At 43.1% G+C, this 25872-nt stretch overlaps 1 protein-coding gene across 2 annotated transcripts in view; it reads right to left on the bottom strand.

Moving 5' to 3' along the window:
* Positions 1 to 25872, bottom strand: part of Itga9 (integrin subunit alpha 9) — a 365552-nt gene that overhangs the window by 222725 nt on the left and 116955 nt on the right. The window lies entirely within an intron of this gene.

Here is a 25872-nt window from a genome sequence, read left to right as displayed (position 1 = left end):
AAGATGTAATAAACTCTTTCCTCTCCAAGTTGCTTTTGGTTAGTGTTTTACCACAGTAACAGAGAAATCAAACTAGAACAAATATTAACCATCACTGTCATTGACATTATCTTGTAACTTTAAAAAACATTTTATTTATGATTTTTAATAGTTTATGTGTATGAGTATATTGCCTGCATGTATGTAAGTGCACCCATGTCATGCAGTGCCTACAGAGGTCAGAAGAGGACATCAGAGTCCCTGGAGCTGGAGTTACGGATGGTTACCGTGTGGGTGCTGGGAATTGAACCTAGGTCCGCTATAAGAGTAGTCACTGCTCTTAACTGCTGAGCCATCTCTTCAGCCCCCTATTTCATAACTTTTACCTACCCTTATTTACTACTAAACAGATTATATAAGAGAAAGCTAAACATAGTAGCAACCTGAACAGAATGCTAGTGGTGAGGGCCTAGTAGGATATGCTGAGATTCCTGCTGAAGGCTGGTCAGTGATATTGGGGCGGCTTCTTTTTGTAAAGCGTTGTGCCACCAGATATAGCAATTAGCACAATCTAAAATCTGGTACACCAAGGGCCTGGAGAGATGGCTCAGCAGGTTAGAGCATTTACTGATCTTTTAAAAATTTCATATATTTATTTTTATTTTATGTGTATTAGTACTTTGCCTGAATGCATATAAGTGCACCCATGTTATGCAATACCCATGGAGACCAGAAGAGAACATCGGATTTCCTGGACCTGGAGTTGCCGATGGTTGTTAACAGCCATGTGGGTTCTGGGAACCAAACCCAGGTCCTCTGCAAGAGCAACCAGTGCTCTTAACCATTGAGCCAACTCTCCAGCCCCACATTTATTTTTCTTGCAGAGGACCTGAGTTTGATTCCAAGCATCCACATCAGGCAGCTCACAACCATCTGCACTTCTAGTTCCAGGGAATATGACGCCCTCTTCTAGCCTCTGCAGGCACCTTGATATATGTGGTGTACATAAACTCACACAGGTACACACACACACACACACACACACACACACACACTTAAAGGAAAAGTAAATAAATCAATCTAAAATCTGTTACAACAAAGAGACTGTGCAAGGCTACGTGTGCCCCATGAATGTGCATGGGGCACCAACACCTTGGAGGAACAAGCAGCCTGTGATTCCTTACCACTAAGATTCTTCTGTTTAATCACCAGACCTCAAAATGCAACTGTATATAGCTGCCCTCCAACCTCTTTAGCAGCCTTGACTTGGGTCCTCTCAGCAAAACTACCTCTAAGAAAACAGACTCTACACAGATCAAAAGAACCCTTGAATGTAATTCCAGAGCAGGGTCTGGTGGTGTTCTGAGAGTTGCTCCAGCTATGGAAGTCTGGGCTCAGATCCTAGTGAGGCCCCACTGCCGACGCGGACCTTCTCTCCCAATGAGGTTTTCAGCCTGCACCACCCAGAAGGGCTGAGCTCCATCAGGAAAGCCATGCCTCTGCAGCGAAGGAACACAGCTGCAGAATCCATGACCTTGACATCAAGAGGTTTGTGATTACCACTCCCTGCTCTGATAGGAAATGACTGCAAAAACGTCAGGGAACTTTCCAAAAGTTCAGTAAGAAATCAACTGTGGGGCAAAGAGGAGACGACTCAGGAAGTTTAGGTAAAGGTAACCGCATCGCAGTGGGAGTTCATAGCTTTACAGCTTACTGGTTAAAACCATAAGTTTTAATTTCAGATTGGATCTTAATGTAACAATCCTTAGCTACAAGGCTTGCATGAATACAGAATAACAGGAAAGAATAATAGGAAAAAAAAGCCAGACAAGGTGACTCTTGGGACTAATACTGTTATACCACACTTGATCCTAGTCCCAAGGTCAAAAAGCAACGGGGATTTTATTCTCTACTTAACCTGGAGCTTCTCCAACCATTATTTAAAGTTTCAGACATTCTTCGAGCATGGAGATGATACAAAAATAAAAGTGAGCTTATTCTGGTAGGGAGTGGTAAATGAACAGGAAATACACCATTGACAGTCTTAAAAGAAATACTCACTGTATGAAAAATAGCAGGACCCAAAATAAACTTCACATCAATGTAACACAAACTTTTACAACCCATCTTCTCTGGGTGCTGATTTTTTTTCCCTTCCCATCTGACTTAAATAATACAAGCAAGGCAGGAGAGTAGAATGAACTTTTCACTTTTTAGATAGTAAATGGAACTTTGACGGGTTTATGTTAAATAGAAATAAATCTTAAGACGGTGGCCAGTAAGGTATAATTCTTCAGCAGGCTGAGAACCTACTGAGGAGTCCTAGGGCTTCCATGTGAAATGATTGTCCCAAATGAGCACTAGCTTTTGTGACCTGTTTCCTCTGACTTGACCAAAGCTGGACAGATCAATGATCTAAGGGGTGATTACCCAGCACCCCATCCATATCTGTTCCTCCACTACATCCAAACAGACTTGGGCCTCTCCTCATGATCCTCACCTATGGCTCCCTGAATTTGGAACATACTCCAGCTCATCTCTGCTTTCAATATAGGAATATATTCTCTTTTTTGATGCCACCTTGTTTCCTATAACTTCACACTGACATCCCTCCCCTGACTGGTGAGATCTGCTTGCCTTTGCCTTGAACTTGGGCCATCTGTGGATGCTTCCAACACCAAGGTGATGCTCTGTGATTTTGGCAATAGATTATATAGGCACAATAAAAGACTTTCACCCTACTAGCTAAGGCATTCACTGCTATGCTCCAAAGAAGCCCAAATCAGCCCCTGCAGAGAGACCATGCTAAGAGGCCACATGTAGGTCTTCTGAATGGCATCCTATCTGAGGCCCCTGCACCAGTCAGATATGTGAGTGAAGACATCCCAGGTAATTCTAATCCTGTGGTCACATCTGAGCTGAGGCGCCTAACATTGTAGAATCCTATAAGCTACCCTTCCTGCTCAGTCTACATGACCCACAGAATCCACTAGCAAAATAAAATAGTTGTTTCACACCCTAAATTTTGGGGTGGTTGGGGCTGCAGACATAGCAGAGTGGCTAAGAGTTTTTGTTGCTCTTGTAGAGGACCTCAGTTCAGTTCCCAGTACCCATGTGGGGTGGTTTCACAACTGTCTATGACTCCAGCTCCAAAGGATCTGACACCCTCCTATGGCCTCTGCCAGGCACCTGCATACATGTGGACATACTAACATACATACAGATGCAAATGATTTTTTAACTTGGTGGGGGGGTGTTTATCAGAGAACAAGACCAATAGAGACATCATCCCTTAACAAAAAGAATGGAATATTTAAATGAGAGACCAAAGAGACAAAGCAGTCAAATAGTAACACACACTAGGAAGAAGATCATTCCAGAAGTAGATGTTAACTCCGAGGTTAACTGCCTGTGGAGCCTGGTCAGTCACTTCTCAAAGGCTTCACTGCACATTCTAGTCAAGAGAACCCAATACAAGTGAGACACAGCACATGAAGACCTTGGAAAGGGGGCAAATGTGACCTAAGGTACTTCCTCATCATGGGAAGTCTTGAAAACCATACACATCTTCATTTTAGACACATAATTCATGACTCCTCAATGCTTTGTAAAGACGACACAGAATGAGAAGGAGTGACTAAGCAGTAACAGGTTGTAAAAATAGGCAAGGCTTCCAGAGTGTTAGAACTGTATGCTTCAGCCTTCAGCTGATTCCCTCTAGAAGGCACACTGATGGTTTCTACACAGCATGACCTTGGTAGGTAAGAAAAGTAGGAACTCTTCCTAAATGCATACACAGAAACATCATAGTGCATTGGCCTTTTTGATGCCTCAAGGTTGGCGGTCGTGATGGAAATACACTGACTCTTTCTGAAAGTATTGGCACAGCAGTTCTGAGATACATTGCCTTGTTTGTACCTCACATCGTTCCTGTTCACCAGGCTCAGGTTCAACTTTCAGGCAGGAGACTGAAGTGCTGAGAGGGCACATCATGGCTCGAGGTCACCAAGGAAACCAGGATCCCAAACCCAGGAATTCAGCTGGGTTGTGCACTTAACCACATACTGACAGACCTCTTTGAAAGTTTTCTTGTGAGTAAAATGTGAACCTGAAATTGCTTCATCTCCTGTTTAATCATTGGGAGCTTAGAAAGTATTCTCAGTAATATCAAGTAAAGAAACACAGGGGAAAGGTTAAAAAATAAAAGAGGGGGGCTAGAGAGATTGCTCAGTGGTTAAGAGTACTGACTGTTCTTGCATAAGACCTGGGTTTGAATCCTAGCACCCACACAGTGGCTAACAACTGTCTGTAACTCTAGTTCCAGGGGATCCGATGGCCTGTTCTGTCCTCTGTGGGCACTGCATAACATGGGTGCACTTAACACACATACAGGCACATAAAATAAAAATAAATAAACAAACAAACAAACAAACAAATAAAAAATTTAAAGGGCTTTCATCAGAACACAGAAATGTTTGGGGTTCCTTGTCCAATTGACTTGGTGCATGAATGACATGCTCTCAACCCTCACAGATCCTGGGACATGTTTACAGAGCAGGATTCAGCAGATATGAATGTCAAAAGACACATTATATGACTTAAATCCTAGTAAAATTCAGAGGCAGAATCCAACAGGCTACCAAAATAATTGACAAAGCCCTGTGATTCTCACCAACATGTGACGGCCAGTTCACTTCCCCTCTCCTTTAACAAAAACACAGTGTTACAAGTGCCTTCTAAGTTTCTGAGACTGAATATCAGGCAGAAGAGCAGGATGAAATAAATATGATGGGTGGGTCCTCAGAGAGTGTGATGGATGATTAGTGTTAATTGTCAACTTGACAAAATCTAGAATCACCTTTGAGATGGGCCTCTGGGCATGTCTGTGGGAAATCATCTGGACTACACTGAGGGGGATCCTGGACTGTTTGAGAGTAATTGGTCTCTGTTCCTGATTATGGATGTGATGTGACCAGCTCCCTCAAGCTCCTCCCACAATACAATGGCTATAACCTAGAACTGTGAGCCAAATAAACCCTTTCTCCATTAAGTCACCTTTGTCAAGATATTGTATTGCAGCAATTGGAAAAGAAACTAAAACAGGATCTGACTGGGACAGGTGCTTCTTCCTTCCACACATTCCTGCCACCTTCCAGCTCTAGGGATCTCTTTGTTTTTCTGGTACCTATGAAAGTAGATGAAGATTCCCTCCCTGGGATCCAGACTTCCTCAGCAGTCTAGAATATGAACCCACATCAGGGTCTCCCAAAACTGGATTGAAATGCACTCCTGACCCACTGAATCAGAAACTGTGAGAGGGGCCCAGAAATCTGTTGCTTTTGTAACCCCTCCCTAAATAATATCAATGCCTGGGAAATTTTAAGAATCACTGGTCTCAAATGAAACTCACAGACCTGAATTGCAGAACCACACGATGGCTGTGGTTCGTCTATCTGGCCCTACTTCGAGCTGGTATCCAGGCTGCACTTCTGACCGTTTGAATGACTTCCCACCCGGGGTCCTGTTGAGTTTGCTATACAGGCTCAGTCTTGACTTTGCTTTTGCTCAACCATCATTTCACTCATTGGCGCTAACCCTAACATAGACATAGTCTTATATGAAGCCAGGCTCCCTATGAGCATGAGTCAGACTTAGTACCCTCTCTTAGTTGCTCAGACAACTTGCCTAAGAACTGCAGTCTTCAGTCACCCTCCGTGCCTGGAACAGAACCATGGCCCAGTCAGCAATAGTTAATAGCACACAGAAATGTTATGCATTTTCTCCTGCCTTTAACAAGCACCTCCAATGAGACACTTTTCATCAGTTACCGTAGACGGTAGGGTCTAGCCTAGACTAGATCTTCTGTTTTATATGGTCAACCTGAAGTCCAAGGTAGTTCCTTTTCAGAAAAAGTGGATCATACTCAAGTGGCCTGGTAAGCCTACTTCTTAAACAATTGGACAGTGACAGGCTGGCTACTCCTAGATATTTTCTCAGCAGGCAACGGAAACAGCCTCATTTTAGTCCTTCTTTGGATCACTCAATTAGGACTTTCTCATCAGTTGGGTCTCACAGCTTGGGTTCTCATGTAACACAACTTCTAAATGGTTTTTCCTAATGTTTTCTCATCTCCCTACCACTACAATTATTCCAAAGCATCATGGCTCCCTTTATGATAAAAAAGATTAAAATAAAGTGTGTAACTCTGGAATCTGAAGGATTCTTTCAAATGTCAATATTTGACTTGGTTAAAAACAGCAAATGTGCCCAGTGGGGCCCACCTAGGTCAACTACAGAGGTGGATTCTCCTCCCGCAGGGACCTCCCATAATCCTTGAATGTAGGTGTAATGCCCTATCACAATGGAGTCTGACAAATGGGACTAAGGGGAATTATATGGGGAAGAAAAGCGCCTGTCAGATTGAAGCAACCCAAATCTATACGCTACCAGAAATACCTAGTTTCTCCAAAGCTCACATGAAACCTGCAATAAGACCTGGTCTCCAGACTGTAGCTCCCACTTCCTGGCTATGCCATACCCCACTGCAACCCTCCAGTGTGCCACTCAGCTGAGATCTGATTGGTGAATCTTTAGGGCACTTAGTGTACGAGAATAGTGCCAACCAGAATAGACCACAGGACTCCAAAGCTTCCCGGAAAAAGCTACCAAGCACTTGAGAGGTGCATCCAATTGGGACTTTGCTACACCCTCGAGAAAGAGGTCAGTCAAGGATAGGGTTGGCCACACCCTGGGCAGAAATGAGGCAGCTGCTTTGGGGCATGGCAAAAATCACTGACCAACCCTATCTCAGGGGAGCTGGTTTCTCACAGCTGTATGATGCTGAGGTAGTTTAAAACTTCTCACTGGCATGATTCAATGATATTCTCAAAGTGGTTTTAGGAGTAGCAATGTAAGTCAGAGGCTAAGTCTAATTCAGCTTCATGCTCAGCCCTAGCTATGCACTGGAGGCCTTCAACTGATCATACCAAGGTTTCCCAATATCTCCTAGACTGAACACACAAAAGCCATACCAAAGGACCTTTGCATGTGTGTTTCTTCTCCCTGGAATTTCTCCCCTTTTATACTTCAGCCCCAACTCTATCAATACAACAAACTCAATCTCTGTTCTGGGGTCTAGCTCATCTCTTGACCTTCTTAGATTAAAGCCAGGAAAGATGTTCATTTGGTAACCATGTCAATATGAAATGTCACTTGAATCATAACCTGGTCAATGCTAACTGCAAACACTGGCATGCCACTGGTGCGGTTTGCAAGATGTAAGACATTCAGGATGGGTGCAGTCCAAGTCCCCTCTCAGTGCTAGGAACAGGACTCCTATGGCTCAGACTTCAATATCTCAAATGATGATAAAATTACTACCTTAGACAGTCAGCTCCAAAAGAAAAACTAGATTAACCCCAAGCCACAGGCTATGAACTAGCTCTTTCTTCTCTGCAATTAAGCTTTGTTGAAGATTTAGCAAACTCATCTTAAGATCCCCAGTACTGTACTCATCCTGCCTGACCTTACTAAATGTAAAGGAACTGGTGGCACAGTTCAGAGAAAAATGTGTGTTTAGCATGTGCAAGGCCCTGAGTTCAATCCCCAGAGTCCCAAAATAAATACATTTATAAATAAAGTAGGTATAAAGTTAAAACACCATTAATGTCCTGCTTTCATAACATACTGTGTGCAGCAAAGAGAAAGCCCGAGTAAAAGGTACACGAAACTTTTGATACTTGCATGTTTTTACAACATATAAGTCTTAGATTAATTCAGAATAAAAGCTTATTAAAAGTAGATACAGAGCTATAGAGAAACAGAGGCTCAGCAGGTACAGACACTTGCTAAAGAAACCTGGAGACCTTGATTTAATCTCCAGAATCCACATAAAGGTGGAAGGAGATAATCAACTCTACAAAGTTGTACTCTGATCTCCACATGGGCATCATTGTACACCCTTCAATACTTATACACACAATAATATTTTTAAAGTAGACACATAAATATATACAGATAGATGGGAGCTGGGATCACTAGCCTCAGAGTATGTACTGTAATGGAATGCATTGCACATGGACAGAATGAGATTTTTCTGAAGACCTTATCTCTAAGGACTCCTAAAAGATACAGTGAATTGCACTATCATCCAGGGGCCCTCAGTCTTTCTAGATAAAAGGTTCCTGAGGTCATTCTCTATCTTTGATGGACAATATTGATTGTCAACTTGACAGGATCTGGGACCACCTAGAAGACAAACCTCTGTACATGCCTGTGAGGATTAGGTTAATTGTGGCAAGACCTATCTTAGTTATAGGTGGCATCAATCAATGGATTTCGGACCTGGCTGAATTAAAAAGGAGGAAGTGAGCTGAGAGCCAGTATTCACCACTCTGATTCCTGACTGCAGATGTAATGAAACCAGCTGTTTCAAGCACCTGCTATTATATCAGACTAAACCCCCAAACTGTGAGCCATAATAAACCTTTCTTCTTTAAGCCACTTTTGTAAGGTATTTTGTCACAGCAACAAGACAAGTAACTAATACACTATTCAATCATTTGGGGGTTCCACAGTGTGGTTCCCAGATAACATCAGCATTACCTAGGAATACTAACATTGATTGTCAGCTACTACCATAGACCTACAGATCTGAAATTTCCAGGAACCGGGCCTATCCATCTTCTGAGGGGATTGGAGGGGAGTTTTAAATATACACAATGTAATTTACCATTTCTAAGTGTAAAATTCCATGGCAAGAAGTACATTTACATGGTTATGTCATCCTCTCTACTGTCCATTCCCTGTATGTCTTGACTCTCCTTTCAGAAACACAGTACCCACCTTTAGCAATCTGTTGAAACAAGCTCCAGATAGCTGTATGCCCACTCCAGTGTAAGAATCTCTCATGTACAGTTATACAATGTAGGGTCATTGGCTACATAATTTCAACAGTAGCTTGACCTTGTCTGTTCATCCTTGTGGAGGATACAGCTGAGTTTTTGAAGTTTATCTGTTGGCCCCCTACTGCCCTCTCAGCCTGGGGCTGTATATAGTAAGAGGCAAGATCCTGCTTGGAAAAGTCTACCAAGCCAGAGTCTAGGAGCAATCCAGGCACCATAGGAAAGGAAATGTAAATGGAGCCATACAGGGTATTGACCCATATGCTAAGCATCCTCTGGGCATTCTGGATAAACTACCTCCTTTAATCCACATCACAATTCCGTATTGTCACCATTTCACAGAAGAAGAAACTGGGACTCCAAGGAAGTAAGAAATGTGCCTTAAAAAAAAAAAAGAAAAGAAATGTGCCTCAGTGCTAGTCTGTAGGGTGAAATTCATAATCCAGCTTACCCCTCACTCTCTGCAGGGTAGGCTCTGGATTTCAGGACAGCTATTGCCCTGGCTAGAACTCCAGGAGCCCAAGGTCAGGCTCATCTTTTTTAAGCACTTGAATCTCACATCTTGAATCCCAACTCCCATTTTTGCTCTCCTTATGAGAGCTAGTCTTTCAAAATAACTGCTAATCCCACTGGGCTTCCTTCACCCCCTTTCTGCTCATTAATTCTGGGTGTGACTACACTATTGGATGAGTCTCAAGACCCCAGCCCAGCACAGAACTTGCTCACACAAACATCCAACAGGTGTCTGTTGAATTAAGAGGCAAGTATATTTATCTTGATGTGTCACAATTTTTAAAAAGACATTGCTATAAATCAGTAATAATTTAATGACAAGGGCGGGGGAAAAGGATCAAATTTTCTTCCATTAAGCTGAGCAATTAATCAAGGCTACTAAAAGTACAGCTAAATTTAGCATGAGATACGGGCTTTCAGAAAGTTTTCTACAGTATAGAAGCCCAATAAAAATACGACAAAACAATTAAGTCATCAAGAGACTGATGGGCATCTATAAATAGTGGAGACTCTGGAGATTGGTATTCAGGCCTGTACTATCTTTAAACAGGTCTTATTGATGAGAAAGACCTAGAGAAAAACCCAAGGATAGGAAATATCACTAAGTTCTTCAATTACTAAAGTTATAAGCTAAAAATAAGTTTCTATGTAAACAGAGAGAAAAGATCCATGAAGGCACAGAGCCAAATCCTGGCAGAACTCTAATCATCTTGCAATGATACTACCTGAACTTCAGAATGAAAAAGTGTTTCATGGTCAAGAATGTTAGGAAAATGCAAAAAAAGTGCATTCTCCTTGGGTGCCTTGCCTTGTAAAGCTCTGCAGTCAAAAAGCCTGCGCACTGCTAAATGTATGTTTAAGGCACTTTAGTATAAAATTTATTTGAACATGGAATTTTATTTTAGTATTTGACATAAAACTTGTTACCATCTGCTGTGGTTTGAATGTGAAATGTCCCCTATATGTTCATGTATTTGAAACTTGGTCTCTAGTTGATGACAGTGCTCTAAAATGCTGTGAAACCTTTAAGAAGCAGAGTCTCAGTGGAGGATGTGGGTCACTGTGGGTGGACTCTGAGGTTTTATAGCCCCACCCTACTTCCTGCCCATTCTTGGCTTCCAGTTCCGCCAAGATATATGGTTAAGGGTTTCAAGTGCATATCCCTGCCACCACAGAGCCACTTACCACCATGTACGCATCCCTTCAAACAGTAGGTCAAAATTACTCTTCTCCCTTGAATTGGTTTTGTATTTTGTCACAGCAATGAGGAAAATAATTAACACATCATTTTTAAAATGCTGGTTTGTAAGCCTTTGATGTTATCAAGTGGTTACAGGGCCTGAGTCTCATCAAGGATTATCCATTAAAATGATGAGCTGGTACATCGTTGTTGTTCTTCAGGATGACAATAACATCAGGTCATGGCTGCAAAGGTGTCAGAAGCCTGTCCAAGATGCCTACAAGGACTTCAGATAGGTATGATGAAATTAGAAGGTAGCATGAATGAGCAATGGTGACATCCCAGGGAACATCAACCCAGCAAAGTTACAATGATGAACTTATGCACTAGAAACGAGAGTCGGGTGCCCAAAGATGATCCCTGCAATAAGATGGTAACAGAAGGAGAGGGAACTTCAACATTCATCAGTGTGGATGAGTGGTTAGGAGCTGGCACATTCAAAGTGGTAATGTGAGGTAGAGATTCCTCTTGCTCAAACTGAAGCCGGGTGTGGGCCAAGTACACGATCTCACAATGCTTAGAACTGAATACACTGCTTCAGCCCAAGAGTGCGTTCTGACCATCCCAAATTTAGGAGGACAGAGGGGATTGCCAGTTGCCCCCTTTGATGCCAGCCTTAATGGGTAGGAACTCTGGAGTGTTCAAAGCTGACATTCAGGTTGCATGATCCAACAGGCATTCCTCTGCTCATGGTGACAAACTGTATTTTTTCTCCACAGCTGTTCAAGAACATTTTGGACAATACACAAAAATTAACTCAAAATACATCACTGGCCTAATGTAATAGCTAGCACTGTACAACTTCTAGGAGACTATCTTAAGCATATGCTCATCTTGGACACAGTCCAGCATCCTTGAACATTCGGTGAACATTTATTGGGCGGTTAGTCAATGTCAATTATTCGGCTTGGTGCTGGAGACAAATGGGACTGTTGCTTATGCCAAGCATCTTAAAGCCTCCTTGGTGTTCTTTTTGGCTTTATTATTAATAATATTATTCCAAACCTTGTTGAATTCATGTACATTTCTTGCCAATACCGCTCTGGTTGTAACCCAAGTTTGTGGAATTTTTGGCTCATCAATCAATCAGGTAAAGATACAATCTGGTGCATGCTAACATGTCTCTAACAAGGCTGATGGGAAGAAGGTGTTCTAGTTCATTCTGTTGCTGTGACAAATACTATGACCAAAAGTAACCTAGGAAGCAACTTCTAGGTCACAGTCCATCACTGAGAAAAGGCAGAGCAGGAACTCAAGCAGGGATTTGAAGGTAGACCTGCCTTCTGTTCTGCACAATATTATCTCTGACCAAGGGGCTCACCCATAGCCAGGGAAGTACAGCACAGATGACAGAGGAATGTTGCTTGCTGGCTCATGAATAAGCAGGCTTAGCTGGTTTTCTTATACAGCCCAGGACAACCTGACCTGGCATGGTGCCACCCACAGTGGGCTAGACCCTGCTACATCCATTAACAGTCAAGACCATCTCCCACAGACATGCCTGGGAGCCAGTTCCTCAAGTGGGACTGTCCTCTCAGTTAACTATAGGCTGTGTCTTGTTGAGAGGTAAAGCTGATCAGAACAGAATTGTGTCAAGACAGGCGAAGTGTAGGGTGGAAAAACACACATCATTCAGGAGCATCCCAGGAACAAATAGCACTGCTTCATCCAAATGAATATTGAGCTGCCAATATGGCAGAAGGATCAGGCCACCTATGTACTAAGTGATAAGATTCTATCAACCAATTCCAAGGAACTGGCAAACAGGAAGAAAGAAAAATAGCCATGTAATGTCCCTGTCACAGGCATCTTCCCTACCACAGGGGATGATGAGGATGATGAGTAAAATCAGTTTCCTTGAATGTCATCTCCCTTATTTTCTCTTGACCTTTCTTGGAGAGGTGAGAACACAGGAAGAAAGGAATAAAAATAACAAGCACAGATAAGTTCACTAATGGAATGTCAAACTGGAGAACCAAGGAAACTCAGGATGATAGGCCAAGGGGAAACAGGAAATGGGGGTGGGTGAGAGGACAGGCAGACCAGGCCATCTGTGGTGGTTCAGAGGCAGAACTAGGGGAGGGTGCAATCACACAACCTATGGAAGGGTTTTTAGGTTATGGTACTGAACACAGCAGCATCCTCCCACAGCCAGAGACTAAAGCTTAATGAGCTGTGTCACAGACTTCAGTGCCCCATTCATGGCTCTACTCTGAGGCTAGAAGGAATCCCAGGAGCAGAACAGCTGCCGACTGAGGGTCTGAGGGCAGGAAGACCAGTGCTGCAGCTCCCAGGCAGTCCGTCCAGGTGGAGAGCATTATTTGTGGCACATAGGAAATGTTTCTGCCCTGACTTCAACACAGGAAGCACATGCTTCGCAATATGCTCACTTCTTCCATCCTCTACTTTGCACCTTCCAAACCCTTGAGAGTGTTAACAGCTGACAAGGGAACCCCTAGAGAGCTTTTATTTGAATTTGTGAGTGAATCAAAGGTAAGTGGTTTCTGTATGCTCTCACTCAGCCTCAGGAATTCCTGTAAAGTCATCAAAGCCAAGCAGAAAGCATGGAGTCACTAGCAGACTGCATAGCCTCAGTGTGCCAGCTGAAAGCTAGGATGCTAGGATGCTCACCTCCCTGAGTGGACAGCAGTCACTGTGACCTTGGCCAGGTGTTCTGAAATGCTCATTTTGCAGACCCTTGTCACCATGCTCATGCAACCTGGACTCCAGAGGCCCTGATTTCAGAACCATGCTTCCCAACTTGTCTAGCTACAAAGGCAAGTTTGATAAACCAGCATTTTTCTCAGAGCCTCATTTGAGAATCTATTAGTTGACTCAGGAAATGCATATGTATACATGAATTCACTCGGGCCTCATTGCAACCATCCCTAGGTCCCTAGATGAAGAGGTTTACTTCTAGACTGATACTGTCCAGTGTGTTGACTGCTACCCATATGTGCCTAGTGAACATGTAAACATTTGGCCAGAATACACACCAGATATCAATGACCAAATACAGAACAAAATGTATATATCTCATTGATAATTTTTATATATTGACAGAGGAATAAATATTTTGGATTGAACTAAATAATAAATGCTGCTACGAACTAAACTGTATTCTCCTTAAATTCACATGCTGAAGTCCCAGCCCCTCGTACCTAAGGACATGACTATATTTAGGCATGGGGCTTTTAAAGGGCTGTGAAGTAAAGCCATTAGGCTAAGCCCTAATGTAATATGACTGATGTCCTTCTGTAAGGAAGAAATTTGGACAGAGGTATCAAGGTCTGTCCGGACAGAGCAAAGACTGTGTAGGGACATGGTGAGGAGGGAGCCACAGCAAATCAAGGAGAAATATATCAGAAAAAAAAACCTACCAAAATGTTGATTCATAGATTTCTAACCTACAGAACCATGAACAAGTAAGTGTCATTGAAGTCACCTAATCTGTGCCCTTTATCAGGGCAAAGTAGAATTTGTGTTAGAACTAATTTTGTCTACTTAAATTTTCCAATATTGGCTACTGGAAAATTTACAAGGATATGTACGTATATTGACATACATGCACATACTGATGTATATACACACATATTAACATCTACACATATATTGATATGTATATTCACACATATATCAATATACATACACACATATACTTACATATATATGTATACATGAATATATACGTGCCTCAAATGATATAATATGGTGCTGCTCTTAGGTTTTCACTGTGGAGAAAACTACTTATCTCAGGTAGAAGGAAGGCTCAGGTATATTTCCTCCCACTCAAGTCACGGTCTCACCATTTGCCACCAGACCCACCAACAAGCCAGCCACCTGCCTTTCTACATCAGTGACTATTTGTTTTTCTTAAAGGCAGCACAGCCTTGACCAGTTTCCTGAAATTGTTTGGGTCACTCCCAAAGAGGCTCGTGCCACTGAGTATATACAACTTCACAAGACCATCTGGAGAGTCTTTATTTCGTTATTAAACAAACAAAAATCAAGCCAACAAGAGGCAGCTAACAAAGACACCTGCCTGGAAACTGCAGCTGAGCAGATTCACAGATGATGCTCACTGTGTTTGTATACTCGCCAGCCAGCTAGGCTTAAACACCATCTCTCTTCATCCCTACTCCAGTCCTGTGAGGTCGGTGTCTGGCCCTGGTGATTTCCCTGTATTAGAGTTATACCCAAGGGAAGGTATTAACTAGGAAGCCTTTCCTTCGACTCTGGCCTCAGAATAGTTATGCTGCCTGTGTTCATCCAGTCTCGTTCACCAGTCTTTTTAGAATTAGAAATTTTTTTTTTTTTAATTTTATTAGAGGAAAAAAAAAACTCCCCCTTCAAGTTCAATCCATTAGCTCTTTACTCATCTTTAGAAATGGACAGTAAGGAGGGGATAAGCTCTTTGGGAGTTCTATGCCCAGACATGGCCCAGAATGACAGTGCTCAATGTCATAAGCCCCTGCCTCCAAAAGTCAAGTAACATAGAAACAGCCAGGAAGAAGATGCTGAGAGAGCTAAAGTTTGAGAGATTTCAGAGCCAGGAGGCTGCATGCACGAGCCATACTGCAAGGACATCAGCAGACGGTTAAGAAGAGTTAGTTTTAGAGATGAAGAAATATACGTGTACACGTGCATATCTACGTGAGGGTGTATGTGTGTGAGGGCAGGCTGCAATGGAAACCAGAAAGTACTGGATTCCCCTGGAGTTGGAGTTACAGGTGGTTATAAGCTGCCTGACATGAATGCTGGAAACTAAATTCTAGTCCTCTGCAAGAGCAATACATGCTTTTAATCATTGATCTATGTCTCCGGCCTCAAAACAGTTAATTTTTAAAATTTTTTTTTGGGGGGGGTCTTTTTTGAGACAGGATCTCCCTATAGCCCCAGATGGCTTGCAACTCAATATGTAGACCAGGCTGGCCTTCACTTCACAGAGGTCTGCCTGCCTCTATTTCCCAAATGCTGGGGTTAAAGATGTGTGTCATCATACTTGGTTTCAGGCTGGTTTTTGTTTTTGAGATGAAGTTTCACTATGCTGCCCAGGCTGCCCTTGGACTCTTGAGCTTAAAGGGTCCTCCTGCCTCAGCCTCCAATGAAACTGGGATTAGGGCCAGGGAGATGGCTCTGTGGATAAAAGTACGAGCCATGTAAGCCTGAAAACCCACAGATAAGATTAAAGGTATGCGCCACCACATCCAGCTCATACTCATTTTTATTTATTTTTTTCTTTTTGTCCTTTTTTGAGACAGGATCTCCCTATAGCCCCAGATGGCTTGCAACTCAATTATGTAGATCAAGTTGGCCTTGAACTCACAGAGATCTGCCTGCCTCTGCCTCCCAAGTGCTGGGATCAAAGGTGCACACCACCATGCCCAGCATTTATTTATTTTTAGTTTATGCGTAAGAGTGTTTTGCCTGTGTGTATGCAAGAGCACCATGTATGTGCAGTGCCTACAGAGGGCGGAAGAGGGTGGAACTGAAGTTATAGACAGTTGTTAGCTGCCATGTGGATGCTGGGAACTGAACGTGGGTCCTCTGCAAGAGTAGCAAGTGTTCTTAATCACTGAGCCATCTCTTCAGCCCCCAAACAGTTAATTTTTAAACTCTTGAAGCCACAGGCAGACAAGCCAAACCAAGAAGAAAGAAGGATAACTTCTAGAACTCAGAACTCCTGGGGGTTCCTCTGGTCACAGAGCACATGAATCATGAGGCATGACACTTGAGTTCTGGTGCAGCCATACTTCAAGTTCTTCACTGATCTGGGAAACCTAGCACTGACCCACCCAAAGGCAGGTCATCCAGGGAAGGGTATGCTTTTCCTCAGACCACCATCAATGAGAGAGCATCATCATTGCTTGTCTAACCTTCAAATTTAGGTTACAGAATCTGTTCAAGCTTATAAACCTAGTTAGGTGCCAGATGGGACTCAAATCCAAGATCTTGATGCTCACCAGCTAAAAGATATTGAGTATATTTAAAGCTGTCAATCTCCGATTCCTATATAGAATTCACATGCATGTGATTTTATGTATATAATTGAGTTCTTTATAAGGATAAAAGGCACACATAAAACATTTAACACATGATAAATGCTCAATAAAAGATAGCTACTGGGGGCTGGGGAGATGGGTCAGTGGTTAAGACCACTAGCTGTTCTTGCAGAGGACCCTGATTTGGTTCCCAGTACTCACATGGTAGCTAACAATCATCAGTAATTCTAGTTCTAGGGGATTCAAAGCCTCTTCTGACCTCCATGGGCATTACATGACAGGTGTACTTTTATATAATTGAGTTCTTTATAAGGATAAAAGGCACACATAAAACATTTAACACATGATAAATGCTCAATAAAAGATAGCTACTGGGGGCTGGGGAGATGGGTCAGTGGTTAAGACCACTAGCTGTTCTTGCAGAGGACCCTGATTTGGTTCCCAGTACTCACATGGTAGCTAACAATCATCAGTAATTCTAGTTCTAGGGGATTCAAAGCCTCTTCTGACCTCCATGGGCATTACATGACACAGGTACACTTACATACATTCAGGCAGTAGACTCATACACATAAAAAAGAAAGATAGCTACTGTTGCTAAGACTTACTCTTTTATTATTATTATTATTATTATTATTATTAATATGTGTGTGATCACACCCACCACAACATATATGTGGAGGTCAGAGTACAACTTAACTTGCAGGAGTTGGTTCTCTCCTTCCACCATGTAGGTTTAGGGATCAAACTCAAGTCATCAGCCTCGGCAGCAAGGGTATGAGACTGGAGAGCACTCCCACTGCCTGTGGGGAACATTCTCATAACTGGTAAGCTCTTGCACACTGCAAGGAGATCTCATACCACATCTACCTATGAGGGCTTCTCTCTTGCCACGTGTGACCTACGAGGTGCTCTCCCACAGCCAGCACAAGGGGAACAGCATCCAGCCCTCTGAAGCCCACTTACCTGTGACACTCAGGTCAACTGCCAGCTGGGGCCTTTGTCTTTGACTCATAACTCTGGGCACCATAACCAGCTAGCTCTTTGCTGTGGACCTAGAAAATCATTTCTATCTGCACCATCTTGTCAGGCCAATGGCTCCCATGTTGGACAGTGCAGATACTGACATTTGGTTGTTAGACTTGCATGAGACTGTAGGCAGGATGATCCCACAAAAGTTTTAATGTGGAACCTCACGTTCTATGTATCCCAAGAAGGCAAAGCCAAGGTGAGGAAAAGAAAAATCCTTCAGAATGCTCTGCGTCCTAACAGCTTCAGCTGTTGAGCTTCCTAGTCACTGGGGAGGGAAAGAGATTTCAAATACTGCTGTGCCCTTAACACTCTAGTGATGTTAAGTGGAACTGCTCCAAGTCATGTTCCATTAGGCTGCCTACAAACAACACTGTCCTTCAAGCAAGAAGCAGTGAATTAGAAGAAATCACAGCCCATGGCAGCCCTCCTGCAAGTGGCATACCCTCTGTTGAAACATATCATCATGGCAAAGTCAGTCTACTACTAGAGATATGCTCGGCAGGACATATTGTAATGAAAACCATACATTATGGCTGGAATCCAGCAGCAATTTGGGAATAGGAGGGAGAGATACTCCTGTCACTAGAGTGCCACAACTCTTTTCTTGGTGCCTTTCTCTTCTCTATCTCCCTCACTGTGTTGGTGATCTCAGCAAATCTCATGGCTTTAAGTACCATCTGCTGATATCTTCAATAATTCTAGCAATCCAGATCACTACTCAAATTGAAAGCTCAAATATACATATATATCCATTTCAGTGTTTAATAGGACCTTCACACTCAGAGTATCTAAAAGAAAATTCCAGATCTTCCTCTTAAAACTTGCTCCTTCTGGACACCAGTGACAACCCTAACCCTACAGTCACTTAAGTCATCTTTAAAATGTCTGCAGAATTTGACTCTGACCCACCATCCTCACTGCTGTCACCCCAGGCAGAGCCACCATCTCTTCCCCAACACAGTTCTCACAGTCTGTTCACTGGGCTCCGTACCTGTCCATCTCTTACCATCAGTTTCATCTCGGTGTCCAGGTGGGTCCTTTCAACATGGAAGCAGACCATGTCCTTGCTCCGCCCTCTTCCCTCAAGTAGCTCTCATATCACTGGGATAAAGACACATATAGTCCTTCCCCTGACCTGTGAGACGCGATACCATCTGTCTAACACCACTGCACCCTGATCTCCTCTTTTCTCACTTTACTTCCATCCTTGGCTTCTTACTTTGCCTCAAACACTGCACACACCAAGGACCCTGTCCAAATACTGCCTCTAGGAAGCCACTGTGCCAGCTCCCCAACTCCTTCAAGCATTAGCTCAAATCTTACCTTGTCAGGGAAGTCACCTGATCTTCCTAACCCTTAGCCTGCACCTTGCTCTAGGTTTTTTCTTTCCACAACCCTCATCACCTAGTAACATTCTTTACTGTCTGTTTCCCTCCACTGGGAGGTAAGCCCCTAGCAACAAAGATCTTCTTCTGTTATGGATGGAGCAGAGGCCCACCCATCTAGCACATAGTACACACACACACACACACAATGCACTGCTCCTGAATGAGTGCAACATTAACTGAGACGCATCCTCGAGCCACAGAATCAATACCAGCAACTCCTCTTTGCCTAGAAGACAGACAATTCATCTTGCTGTGCTTACACCTCTGTAGTCAGTTTTCAATCCCTGGCAGTTACATGGAATTCCTAGCTGATGGCTCTGTGAAATCCAGAGGTATCATGTTTAACTCTCAGGCTGCAGTGAGAACAGACACCATGGGATTCAAACCTCTGCTAAGGACTCGATTTATCACCTTCCCAGAGTCGGGAATCATACCCTGGCTCCTGGGAGCAGAGGGGAGAGGTTGTAAACTATTCCGCTGTGATAATCACCTCCATGAACTGCTGAAAGTCCCCCGCTGGGGAAATGGAAACTGCCTTTGGAGCATGGTACTGAAGTTATAGTTAAAATACATCCTTCAGTGATGCTGGGTGTATACATTCCTAGATACACACGACACAACTATTCTGTGGTACCCTGAAGAAAATGATGAGACAGAAAAATCCAGAGGGACTTTCAAGAAGCTAACTGACCCGTACTCTTCAAAACAGTCAAGGCCACAGAAGACCAAGGCCATGTAACTATTCCAGTCCAAAGATCCAAGGCAACTGAGTGCAACACAGGACCCTGCGTTCCTTTCTGCGGGACACGGGGAAGCTGGAGAAGTTTGAGGGGAGTTCTGCAGATGAGCCAACAGTTAATGCACCCTTTTATTTTCCAAATTTCAGTAATTGTGCCATGGTTACATAAAAGAATGTCTGGTTCTTAGGAACTGTGCCTGTTGCATATAGGGAAAGGGAGCATCCTGTCTTCACCTTTCCCTCAAGAGGTAAAAACTATGAATACTGACTGGCAAAGCAGACACGATGAAAGGTTAGCGTTCAAGCTCTGTGAAGCATTTAGGCTGTGGTGTTTCTTTGTGCTAGTCTGATTAATTCTTTAATTTTAAAGTAAGATAGTTCAAAATTAAAATATTTATATGACATACATGTATATATATACACACACATATGCAGAGAGAGAGAGACAGAGAGATATCAAAAGGGAGAGAGACAAAGAAAATGCTCATAAGTTGTTTCTCAGAAGTTTGCTTTGTTTCAAATTAATTTTAATCTAGTATGTTTATGATTTTTCTTATCCCTACTCACCTTCAAGTCAATCAAATGCTTGCTGAGAAATTTACTCCCTTGGTAAAGGGTCTAGAGAACCTTTCTGAAAGTAAGAGAAAAGGGAAAATGATTGCGGACTGGACAAATGGCTCAGCAGTTAAAGAGTGCGTACTGCTTTTGCATAGGACCTGGATTCAGTTCCCAGCACCCACATGGTGGTTTACAGCCATATGTAACTCCAGTCCCAGAGAATCCGACACCAACTTCTGGCCTTCACAGACACCAGGCACACACGTGGTAAACATCGATACATGATCTTAATACACTGACTAAAGGCAACCAATTTTGTTTAACCATAGAAGCAGAAATCAAATCTACTTATATTGTTAGAAAATAAAATAAAAATAGTCCACTTGTTTAGCCGCTGAATATGCTGGCTCTCTTCTCCTAGGCAGTGGAACCTCCAGGTCAGGCTTCCTTCCTTATTATAGCTCATCTACCATGGACTGAACCACATGTGACGGAAGAGAGAATGTGAAAGTCAAGGCGTGATGCTGCTAGAGGGAAATGTAGAGAAAAACACTTCAAGATCAATTACTTTCTAGAAAGGATTCCAATAGTTCAAGAAGTAACAGCAAAAAGTGATAAATGTCATTATAAATTTTAAAACTGCTGTACAGCACAAGCAATTATCAATACAGTGAACAGACAGCCTACAGAATGGGAGAACATCTTAGCCAGTGATTTATCCTTCAGAGGACTCACATCCAGAATAAAGAATTCAAAACAAAAGAACAAAGTGCAAATAACTCAATCAGTAAGCAGGTAAAAGAACTGGATACTTTGTAAATGAAAAAATACAAGTGGCCAGTAAATGTATGAAATATTTATTCAATAGCCACAGCCATCAGGAAAATGCAAAACTACACTGAGACACTGAGATTTTTTTTTATGTGTATGAGTGTATGAGCCATCTCTTCAGCCCCTTAAAGAATTTTTTTATTAATCTTTTTGAGACAGGGTCTCCCTGTAGCCCCAGCTGGCCTGAAACTCACTATGTAGACCAGGCTGGCCTCGGACTCACAGAGATCCTCCTGCCTCTGCCTCCAAAGTGCTGGGATTAAAGGCGTGTACCACCATGCACTACACTGAGATTTTTATTGCATCCTAATCAGAATGAGTATCATGAAGAAAGAAAGCAGAGGGGCTGGAGAGATGGCTCAGCAGTTAAGAGCACTGGTTGCTCTTGCAGAGGACCTAGGTTCAGTACCTAGGACTTCCCAGCACCCACATGTCAGCTAACAACTATCCATAACTCCAGTTCTAGGGAATCTGATGCCCTCTTCTGACTTCTGTGGGCATTGCACAACACGGGTGCACTTACATACATGCAGGCAATATACTCATATACATCAAATAAAAACAAAAAATATTTTTTTAAAAAGAAAGCAGAAATCAGTTATTAGTAAGAATGCCTGGGAAAGGAACCCTTATACACTGTGGGTGGGAATGTAAATTAGAGTGACTGGTCCAGAAATCAGTATGGAGGTTTCACAAAAAATTAAAAATAGAACTTCCATACAATCCAGCTATGCCATTTCTGGATATATAACTAAAGGGCTCAAAGCCAGCATACCACAGAAATACTTGTACATCCATGTTTAGTGTGTCAACAGTCACAGTAGCCAAGTTAGGGAATCAACCTAGATGACCATCAATAATTGAATGAGACAAAAAATGTGATACACACACACACATACACACACACACACACACACACACACACACACACACAATGGGGTTTTATTCCATCATAAAGAATGGATGTGGAAGGAGGAAAAGAAGGGAGATAAGGAGGAGTGACAGAGGGAGCAAATAGGATCAAAGCATCAAATTCATGTGTGGAAATGTCATAACAACGCTCCCTAAGTTGTACAATGACTATGTGTTGATTAATACATTGAGTTTGATTCGAACACAACTTACATAAACTGACATCAACCGAGTTCCAGTCTATACTCCAAAGAGCCTTACTAAGCGTATTCAGTCACACAACCACCACTACCACATTCATAACCTAGAATATGTTCAACACCCCAGAAAGTCTCCTTATCCCTCTTTGAAGTCAAACAATGCCACATCTCCCGAAATCCTTGGCCTCCAGAAAGCCCTGATCTGCTTTCTGTGTCTTTAGTTGGCCTACATGAATGTGATCAGACAGCAGGTAGTCTATTGTGTCTGGTATCTTCATATGCTTCTAAAAGTCCTGCTGAGTATTGTTCCACCATAACAACAGATTCTCCAATGTCTGTGTTGAACTCAACAGTTAGATGTCTTAAAGGAACAAACAAGCTTTACTACAACATACGCAAAGGATTCAGGAGGTACACACAGCTTTCTACATGTATTGACAAGCTTTTACAAGACGCAGTAAGAAACTGGAGCCACGATAGCTTTAGGCAAAGAGGTTGGTTAAGAGACATCTTTTTAGAATAGATTTGTTTGTGCATAAATTACCAATTCAAAAGTAACTTCTAAGAACACTTTCTACATCTCAGGTTTGCAATATCCTACAGCTTTAAATTTGTAGCTATTTCTTTAATGGTCAAATTGACCAAGAGATTTAGCTTATTATTTTCCAGATAAGGAAGGGAACCTTGCTGCTTTTCTTTTTCTTACTCACTCCAACTTAATCTCCTTTCCTTAACTACGTGCTTCTTAAAGAAGAGAGAGGGAAGCAAAGCTTCAAACACCTCTGAGAACCACCATTCAATGGATGCCACCAATCCACAGACTCACAGCACCCCACATAGCTGAGACCAGGGTTCAAAGGCCTAATGGACATGAAAATGGAACCAAACACAAACACCCAGGCAAAACCCAAGATCAAGAACTCAGAGACCCTGTGGCAGTGTGATGACCTGCCAGGCCAGGGGCAACACTTGCCCCCACAGCACCTTAGGCATCAAACTCCCCTGCAAACCCTTCAGAAATGTAGGAGAGCCATCCCACAGATAGCTACAACTGCTAAAAATGGCCAAAGCCTTAGAGTTCTGCTCTTGTGTTTTCTTTGTGTATCTGTTTTCAACATTAATCACTGCTATTGGCTGCTGGAGTGATACATGGTCGGTTTCTGCACAACAGAGGTTTTTATACATTTTTATTTTTACATTGATTTATTTTGTGTATGTGTGTGTTGAGTGCAGGCATACATTTGCCAAGGCATGCATGTAGAGGTCAGAGGGCAACTTGTGGAAGTCAGTTCTCTCCTTCCATCATGTAGTAGTAGATCCTGGGGATTGAACTCAGGTTGTCAGGCTTTGAAGCAAGTGCCTTTACCTGATGAGCCATCTTGCCAACCCTCAGCAAATGTTTTCTGATAATCACAGGAGGGAGAGGCTAACTGGCCTCATATGCAGCGTTCCTATCTCCCCATTAGACACCACATGGTTGACATGGCTTCCTGGCTCTTGAAGGGTGTTCACTGGCCTGTTCTACACTTCATCTAATATAAGGTGAAAGACTTGATTTCCAAGATACTGCACAGGATTTGAAGGTGAGCACAGTTACTGCCCATGAACGCATGTGCCAGAGAACAAAGGAGAGCAGGGAACTTGTTCCTGTTCTTCAACACTTGCCATGCATTCCAAGATCTTCCACCCACCTTCTCACAACATCAATACCAGCTCCACAGAGAAGTGAGTAAGCTCCTCCAGATCAGAAGCACCCTGTGACTCCAAGTTCCAGGTAGCCCAATTGGTCACTGCAACATGGTTCAGATTAACAGGCATTTATTCTGTACCTACTATACCCAAAGTAGACACTAAGTAGCACAAAAACAGCTCCAAGAAGGCAGAAAGATGAGGGCAGCTTCTTGGGGCGGTGTCTGGCATGTCCGAGGGACTGACTGAAACGTCAAGAACAGACAAAGCTTCAAGCAGGAGAGATGGGACAAGCAAGTCATGCAGAATGTGGCCAGGGCTTCCAGCTGGACCGTGAGGGGACTATCAATGACACTCATGGTTCCGTAACAGGACCCTCATATTTAAACAATTACTCCCCAGTCATCTCCACATCCTTCTGGTGGCATCAAGGAGAGAGATCTCCTGTGGTGCCCTAATGCTTTTAATGTTTTCCTGGCTTAGTAACTTCCCCATTTAACGCAGGGAAAGCAGGTGCTGAAGCAGAGACTGGGAAACAATGAAAATGGCCAGAAGCCAGCAACTGTTTTGACTTCAGCTGGTTGGTTTTTAGTTACTTTCTGTGTTGGGTACACAATGATTGGTTTTCTGTTTACAGAAGGTACAACATTTTTGGTTTGAAAAGTCAACTGGATTAAAGAGAAAATATACGAAACCAAACAGTAGGGAGATGCATCCTTAAGGAAAACTATACAAGAATCAAGCAGGCAGCATACAGTTCTTCATGGGTATGGTGAGAACTGAACCTAAGATAAATGAAGAGTTAGAGACTGTGGTGCCAAGAACCAAATGTGAGAGGTGGGTTCTGGGAGGAAAGCAGCGAGCTCACTGTAAGGGTCAAAGCATGGGGATGGAGAGATAGCTTAGCAGTTGAGAGCAGTTCTGGCTGCTCTTACAGAAGACATAGGTTTGATTACCAGCACCTACGTGGCAGCTAACAACCATCAATAACTCCAGTTCCAGGGAGTCCAACACCTTCTTTTGACGTCCACAGGCATTTCATGACATGGGTGAACTTACATACACGCAGGCAATATACTCATGTACATAAAATAAAAATAATAAATAAGACCTCCCTCTGCTTCCTGGGCCTGCAGGACCCACATGCCTCTCTCTGACCTGCATGCCTCTCTCTCTGGGGTAAGTCAATCTTGCCCTCCATGCCTCAATCCCCCCAGCCTCACTCACCCTTCCATCTCCCCCACTGGTCTCTCCTCCTAGCCTGGGCCCTGTCCCATTCCCTGTCTTGGCGGCCCAGACACCTGGGGAACCACCACTGCTTCTTCCTTATCCTGTGCATCCAGAGAAAGTTCCTTCTCAGGTCCCCAGGGGTGCTCTGGGCGTGGCCCCACCCTCACCTCCCTCTGCCTCCCTGGGTCTCCACAACCCACCAGCCTTTCCTCTTCCTGATTCTTTGCATCCAGACCAACCCAGCTCCCCAGTGCAGTACCCAGGAGCACTTGGGGCTGCTTCCAGCCCCCATTTTCCTTTGCATCTCTGAATGGCATGGCCACCAGCTGCCCTAGACCAGCATCTTTCCTGGGTGCAGCTCCCAGGCCAGTCCAACCTCCAAATTCCTGAGGCCAAAATATTTCCTGAAGGGATCCAGGCCTTAGGAGAAAGCCTGAGAGCATCTGATCCTCATCTGACTTGGGCCTCTGTGGGAACTCCTGAAGACAAAAGCAATCCGGCCACTCCAATATAAAATCAAAAGAGAGAACTGGAAGCTTAGAGGAACGAGCCTTTCATTCGCAAAAATTAAACCACAAAGACACATAAAGTTCACAAAAAGAAGCAGACCTAAACTTGAAGGCTTGAGTCTCACACAAGAATCAGAAACTACAAAA

Source organism: Nannospalax galili, unplaced genomic scaffold (assembly GCF_000622305.1).
Source record: "Nannospalax galili isolate Female #2095 unplaced genomic scaffold, S.galili_v1.0 scaffold1210, whole genome shotgun sequence".
Classification (NCBI taxonomy): domain Eukaryota; kingdom Metazoa; phylum Chordata; class Mammalia; order Rodentia; family Spalacidae; genus Nannospalax; species Nannospalax galili.
The sequence above is the reverse complement of the archived record's forward strand: the minus strand, read 5'-3'. Positions and strand labels throughout refer to the sequence as shown.